Consider the following 7,400-nt stretch of genomic DNA (forward strand, 5'->3'; position numbering starts at 1 on the left):
TGTTCAGAGAATGAATAAACAAAGAAAGTTGAATTAATAATTAGACTTATCACCAAGTGGATTTACAAACTTTGTGAAATTAATAAAGACTTGGTGATATGTATAACTTTTAATTGAAATTTATTTGTCTATTCATCATGTACACACCCACTAATCACAACAACATAGGTAAAAACTTGCAGTGTGGATCGAAACATTGGCTATTAAACAATAGTTTAAACTATTTCTTTATTCATATAGGGTCAAATATCTATACATAATGGAAGATCGTTGATTGGCCGTGTGTAGTACATAAAAGGAAGACGGTTTGGGAGCGAACAAAAGAACTCAAATAGTAATAAAACTTATTGTGAGCCAACGTTTCCCCAACTTTGTAGAGCTTCATCACGGCTAAAAAAGATACAAACAACTAAAATAATGTAACAAAGTAAGAGAATATATATCATGAAATAAAAGTAAACTATAGTGTGGCTAAATGAATATATAAATTTTCTTATAATTTAGCCACACCTTATTTCACTTTTATTTCATGTTATGTATTCTCTCTTGGATATATTATTTTAGTTGTTTGTATCTTTTTTAGCCTTGATATATATTCACCCCATTCTAATCTACATAGATGGAACAACATGATTTGAATAAAACAATGCTTAGGCTGGTAATTTGGAACCTTTTAGAGGGTTCTAAGACGAGTTTTCATTTCCATTAATAGATTGATGTAAATATATTCAATTCAACAAAAAGATTTCAGTCCAACAAAATTCCTAAAATAAGTCCATTTAACATTTCGTTTCCCATGAGTAATAAAAAAATAGTATTTCTTTCACAATACAACTCAATAATTGACCATTCATTGGTAATAATGGGTTGAAATTAAAATAAAGTAATTATAATTTGCAATTGGCATGTATATTTATAAAATGAATATGATAATGACTCACCGAGATACTAATTGCCCCATATCCGCGAAGTCTTGATATATTGTCTTCTTGATAAATAATGCTTATCTTTTTATGTCTTTTCATTATTAACAGAAATTTTAGATAAGTTATAACACAAAAACTACGTTATTTCACATTTTGTCACCAAATCAAAAACATCTGACCTCGAGAACCTTCAGTTGTCTCAGGTTCGACATCTTTACTCGACTTCTAGTAATTATAAATTTATAAGTTTATAATTTTATAATATTATAAAACTTATGATTGAAGTATGGTAAAACTTTACCAAACAAGCTCGAAAATTTATTATTATTATTACTACTTTATTAAATGTTCAATTAGAATGACAGTTATATCAACGATGGACGGTATGAATGATCGTATAGTCACTGGAGAAGATGGTCGGGGGGAGGCCAGAAAAAAAAAACACAAATAAACAAAAATTATTTGTTCGTGCCTACATTTTGACCTGATTTTCAGGTCTTCATCAGGGCTATAAAACGAAAATAGATAACAACCATCATTCAGAGAAACATGAAATTAAAAAAAAATAACGAATTTGGAAATATACATAACAATGAATTGAAAATAAAAAATAGTTGATTAATAACCATGGGATTAGACAGTAACAGAGTGATAACAATAAAAGATGAAATATAATATTATGTAGGTAAGAAGATATGTATAATATGTATGTACTTTATGGTAATAATAATTATCGAGAAAATTTTGAAATCAGATCATTCAAAATTTGAAGCAAAGAAGAGGCAGCGAATGGTTCGTTCAAATGAAAAAATAAGCCAACAAGCTTTCTGTTTTTGTAATGGAATGAAAGAGACATCGCATAGAGACATCCCCTTTCAGTTCGATTTCTCACATACAAGAAAGCGACTAGTGTAGAGGTCTTCGTTATTCATGTCAAACACGTCAGTCTGGCTTTTGAATGATGACTGGCATTTCGACTGATAGGGTATAGGTTTCTTTAAATCATAACTGTCCACTTCCACAAGATCAAAATGGATATTTTTTTTAAAATCTTATACTTATACGAGACGTAATGTCTATTACGTCGCAATAAATTGTAAATTATGTTATTAGCGAGTTATGTTAAACACAAATCGACTTCAAATCAGAAACGCTATGATACTGATACTTTTTATAGAAAAATAATATGTATCAATGTGTTTAGATTGAAAAACGTGGAACCAGTGTAGTGAATTACACATTACGGAATGTCACTAGTCAATGAAATTAAGTTTGTGCATGGAAGTCAAGAATCAAGAAAAAGTAGGGGGGTACCATTCTCCCTCCCCAATTTAAAAATCCAGCAAGTTGAGAAATTCACACTGCGAAAATTGTCGTAAAACATTACTCAAAGACAAAATTTTAGATTTTGCCCTTCTCTACCCAATACATTTTTGAAGAGTGGCTCCTATAAATTTCGCCGTCGAGGCTCCAAAATCGTATACTACTGGCGTTAAGGCAAGGTCAAATCAGTTTTATATATCATTGTTTTCCACATGAAATGTCAACCTCCAACTTTCCCACAGACGTTCATAATCTCTTCAACATGGCATATTAACAAAAATATGCTAATTTAAGTTCATTAATAAATAATGTTAACGAATATCAGTGATTTATCGTAATTCGTAAAAATACGCCTCCCTATCTATCAGTTCTTATAAAATCTCATAGCAGGAACTAGGGGATGGACTCATAGTACAAGAGCCCAAGAGGAGAAAAAAGGCAGTTATTTCCTACCAATTGTTTATTACTTTAATAAAAACTATATATAATTACTAGTCAAAATTGTTGAATCTGCCAAGTATAGGTAGGGAAAAAATGGCTGTTTTCAAAACATTAATTTTTCATTTGGAGCTCTATATCTCTAAAACTACTAAAACACTGGAAAAAAAAAAGTAGAAATTAAATAAACGTCATGAAAGAATAATTATAAATAAAAAAGTAAATAATAATAATAATGATATTCATTATTATTTTTTTTTTTCCTTTCCCGTATTGTTTTTGTTTTATGTACATCTCCTGTACTTTTTTAACTGTATATTTTACGTATTTTTTATAAAATAAATTTTTACTCTTGCCGTTGTTACTTATTTTTATTCTTATCATTGTATCTTATCTTTGTATTTTTATTCTTATCATTGTATCATTTTGTATCTTTTTAGCCCTGATGAAGCCCTTCAAAGTGGGGCGAAACGTCGGAAAATAAATAGTTGTAAACTATTTTTGTTTCTCTTTTGACCGCAACCCTGACCATCTTCTTATATATCAATTTTTATGGTCAACTATATATACATATATATAATTTTTTTAACGTTTTGAAACAGCCGCCATTTTTTATTCCCAATCTATTTATTCTTGGCCGGTTCATTAATTTAGATTAGTAATAGTACATAGTTTTCAATTAAGTAATTAAATATTAGGGTGAAAAAACTGCATTTTTCCCCATGGATTGTACCATCGGCTGGAGTTAATTTGTAACCACTCTATAGATACTCGCCTCTTACGGTTTCCTAATAATGGCAAATTCGCGCATGCACAAGCGTGTAGATGGGTTATTTGGATTGGCTGGTACAAGTTGGCCTGAGTTTTTGGGCACAAATCAAAGGGTACTTGTCCCCAAAAAGAAGGGCTGCATCGACACGTTTGTGTTCAGTTAGCCTTGTTTTAGAACTGCCAATAGATAAATATTTGTTCTCTCTGTGTTTTAATTAATTGCTGAATTTCCCGATACCGAAGTTTGTTGCTTTCTTTGTTTACCAAACATTTGTATAAGCCTCGAATTTGGGGCAAGCGGCAAACCTGTACATCCAGCATAATAGCTTTAGGAAAGTCTGTAGAACGACTTCAGTAAAGAACGCAGTCTATGGTACTATATTTGGAATAAGTCCACTTCTAAATAATAAAAAAACGATGATATTTATTATAACACACAAGTTGTATTATTACACCAAAGTCCGTAATTAATTTAACTAATTAGATATCTAGAAATTTTATTATTTTTAAGTACATACTTAATATATTTTCAGAATAATTCAAAATAACAAAAAGAAAAAAAAAATTATCTCGTAGTTTGTCAACTATGGGAGAAGTCCTGATTAGATAAGACATGATATAAAAAGGATTGGGTGAGAGTAACTGATATTCAGTCAATATCGAACTTTGCGACATTGATGTGTGCAAAAATGCATCCTATTCAACTTATTGTTGGTACGTTCCTGGTTGTTTTTATGTGTGTCATTATAAGCGTAGAGAGTTCAGAGAGGATCTTGCACCTTGACCAACCTATGTACAAGGAGCCTCTAGGACATCAGAATGTGTTAGTGAAAAGGTCTCTCTTTCCCAGTCAACAACAGAACACAGACTCAGAGGAAGCTGGCCCAATCAACGGATTTTTCTCTCTGTTCCATCGGATCAGGCACGGAAGGAGACTCACTCGGTACCGATCCATTGGCAACAAATGCCCAGAAGGACAAAAAATGGATAGAAATGGCAACTGCAAGAAGTTATGGCAATAAAATGTAAAAAAATTAATATATATTTTAAACAATTTTATTATAGTTGTTTGTTTTTTTAATTGGGATTCATATTTAAATTATAATATTATTCGAAAAGATCAAAAAAGAAACTTGAACTACATTAACCACTTTTTAACATAATTTTTTTTTTTTTAATAACTAAAACTCATCAAAATTTATTCTATATAAATATTTGAAACGTTTCAGCTTTTTTATTGATAACTTTCAACATTATCCAACTTCATAATGTAAAAACTATTTTAAATTGTAAAACTCTTAGATGTGTTTGTATTAATTTTTCTAAAATCCTGCTTTTCACAGGAAGTTTTTTACTAAGGTCATAAAACAATCACAATAATTTTTATACTGTGACTAGGGTGAAGTTGAAAATGGTCGATGAAAAAAAACAAAACATCATATGTAAACTGAATATTAATACAAGATAAAATTTAGTCAAAAAGTTATTATTATTATATATAAAAATATAGTTCGAGTTTTCCCTTTTAATCATTTTTATTTATATTATAAATTAAAAAATAAATCTCAATAAAAAAATAAACAGCCTTAATAAAGTTGTTCATTAATAGTATATATTAATTTTACTTTATTTTTCTTGGAGACTGATTATTGTACTAGTGTGTAAATTTTTGTAAATATTATCTTACATACCAAATTATGTTCTAGTCATTTTATTTAAGAATTTTTTGTATTAACATATATTAAAAAAAAAAAAAAAGTAAACATTAAATTTGTGAATCAAGGATTGTTTAATCAATGGATATAAATAAATTTAGTTGTCTATTTTACAGTGTTTTATTTTATTACTAAACAATTGTTCACATACATATATTTCAAATGAATTTAGCTGGTAACTTAGTAATATTATTTACATAAATACATAACTTTTTAGAAAAATAGAAAAATGTCGATATTCGCCAGAAAACAGATTAATAATTTATTAGAAGGGAATTCTATAAGGTAGAAATCTCACAACATTTATAGGAGGGAATGTGAGACTACACCATGCATCTATAATTGAACGGATAATGTCTGTTTATTTTATCTTATTAATTCATAGTATTGTTATAGTTGTATTATAGGAGACAGCAGCATTGGGCAATATTTTTCAAAATAAATAAAAATTTTGACTGAACTTTAATTTTAAATTAAGTCATAACATTCGAAACAGGGATTGAAATATACTATCATGGAAGAATGTATTTTATAAACTTTTTATACAAATCATGAATAATTCTTGAAATAACTGATGCATTAATTTAAAAGTAATAATAATAATTATAATTGAGAAAAATATTTATTTTATTTTATACATTTTTATGCCAGGGGGAAAAAATTAAATCAAAAATCTTACTCAAAAGAGTCTCTTTTAAATCTACTCTCTTCGAACACCCTTTTATATTTATACTAATATTTTTTCCTTATCAACAATATTTCTATGTACAAATTAATGAAATATATTATCACATTAATATGAAATCTTAATATCGCGGTTTTGCTTAAATATTGGCAAATCAGATATAAAAAAAGTTTTTTTAAATTTTATATTTGAAGTATTCCAAAGATTGCAATGTATAATTTGGTTACTTTGTGACAAGCTTCAGAACAGTCTACAGGAGGTACTCACTAGAGAAAGTAACCCCAGTTTATGGTACTATTTTTGGAATACTTCAAATTTAAACTTTTTTTGTCAGATGTGCCACTTAGCAAAACAGAGATATTTTAAATATTGATTAGTTAATAAGTTAGAATTTTAAATAAAGCTAGCAATAAAGACAGATTATTTAGATGACATATTATTGCTTTTCAAATAAACTTAAAAATGGGTATAAGGGCGGAAACGATGTTGATAGGAGAAAAAATAAAAGTTCCTAATTATTTATTTCCTGAACTAATGAAGTTAAGGTGTTTTAAAAGAATTTTCATCTAATTAATTCAACTTTCTTATAATACATCTAGATGGCACTCATTTTAAATATCAACTAATAACAGTTATTGATAAACTTTTTTAAAAAAAGAAATTTAATTTTCTTGAAACCATTCTTTTAATTAACAATCATACAGTGATACTCAGTTAAATAGTGAAGTCATGGAAATAGTTGAGGCTCTGGTATGGAAAAGACAGTATCAAAAAAAAAAAAATAAATAAATAAAAATTACAAGAGAGGAAAATAATTGTTCAAACAATATATAAAACAAGATTATATATTTAAAAAAATCGTAATTAATTAAAGCATTACTCTACCGATTGACTTATTTGTTTTCCCACTCCACAAGCCTGAATCCTTGTATTTTCCATGAATAAAAAAAAAGTTCAATATTTATTTATTTACTTTTTTGTTCATGTCAATTTTATATCCGAAAAAAAAAAATAATCCGATGCTTATGTGAAATCTAATTGCCTATTTGAACCCCTGATTCTGAATAGTATACCACATACTCACAGAACATTATAAATATATTGACATGTTGACTGCCAACACAAGATAAATCACACGTGTTATTGCCTAGTTATAGTTATCATGCCAATTATGAGATATTTACTTACAATATTTGTACAACTGGGATAACATTTCTTGCTACAATTAGTATTATATTAGCTATTGGAGATTTTTTACTTGCCATATTTATGGAGCAACAAGCTTCATCGTTGCTACATATATAAATAGCAAATAAACAAACTATGAGATAAATCGTACTTGGCGTCCTAAGCAATAACGAGTTATCTCGTCATTGGTTGTCAACTGGTTAAATTAAAAGAGTTATTAGTTTTTTGAAGCTTATCTGAGAAGAAAAAAAAAAACATCATAGTTGAACTTTTAAAGTAACAAAATTTTTTAAAATATTCAAAATAAAGATACCAAGTACTTTTTACATTAAAATAAATGGATAGAAAATAAAT

The sequence above is a fragment of the Halyomorpha halys genome, unplaced genomic scaffold (assembly GCF_000696795.3).
Source record: "Halyomorpha halys isolate HHAL.00 unplaced genomic scaffold, Hhal_1.1 Scaffold2159.1, whole genome shotgun sequence".
Classification (NCBI taxonomy): domain Eukaryota; kingdom Metazoa; phylum Arthropoda; class Insecta; order Hemiptera; family Pentatomidae; genus Halyomorpha; species Halyomorpha halys.